The following is a 455-nucleotide window of genomic DNA, read 5'->3' on the forward strand; positions in this document are numbered from 1 at the left end:
AAAGATGATGACAAACCAACATAATGAGCCAATCAGATGTCAGACGGACACATGCAGGTGCGACACCTGAATCACAGAGTTCTTCATCAGACAGACACACATCCATGAGAAGAGACAAATTTAGCATCCACTTTCTAATAAACCGATGACTGGACTGTGACATCAAATCAATCCACAAATACATTTACATTTAGTCATTTTGCAGACGCTTTTATCCGAAGCGACTTACAATTGGGGAATACATAAAGCGATTCTTCTTAAAGAGGCAAACAGTCACAGGAAGTGCTTGAAATACCAAGTTTTAGGCATTGTTCAAATAAGTACAAGCTAGAAAAGGGAAGGGATAAATAAATTTTTTTTAAGGTGAAGTCAAGTAGCGTTTAAAGAGATGAGTTTTCAGCTATCGCTTGAAAATTGTCAGGGATTCAGCATTCCGGATAGGGGTGGGAAGATCG

General features: G+C 38.9%; 1 protein-coding gene across 2 annotated transcripts in view; it reads left to right on the top strand.

Annotated features, from left to right (window-relative positions):
• oxsm (3-oxoacyl-ACP synthase, mitochondrial) overlaps window positions 1-455 on the top strand; it is an 8,649-nt gene that overhangs the window by 4,017 nt on the left and 4,177 nt on the right. The window lies entirely within an intron of this gene.

This window comes from Sinocyclocheilus anshuiensis, unplaced genomic scaffold, assembly GCF_001515605.1.
Source record: "Sinocyclocheilus anshuiensis isolate Anshui unplaced genomic scaffold, SAMN03320099.WGS_v1.1 scaffold515, whole genome shotgun sequence".
Classification (NCBI taxonomy): domain Eukaryota; kingdom Metazoa; phylum Chordata; class Actinopteri; order Cypriniformes; family Cyprinidae; genus Sinocyclocheilus; species Sinocyclocheilus anshuiensis.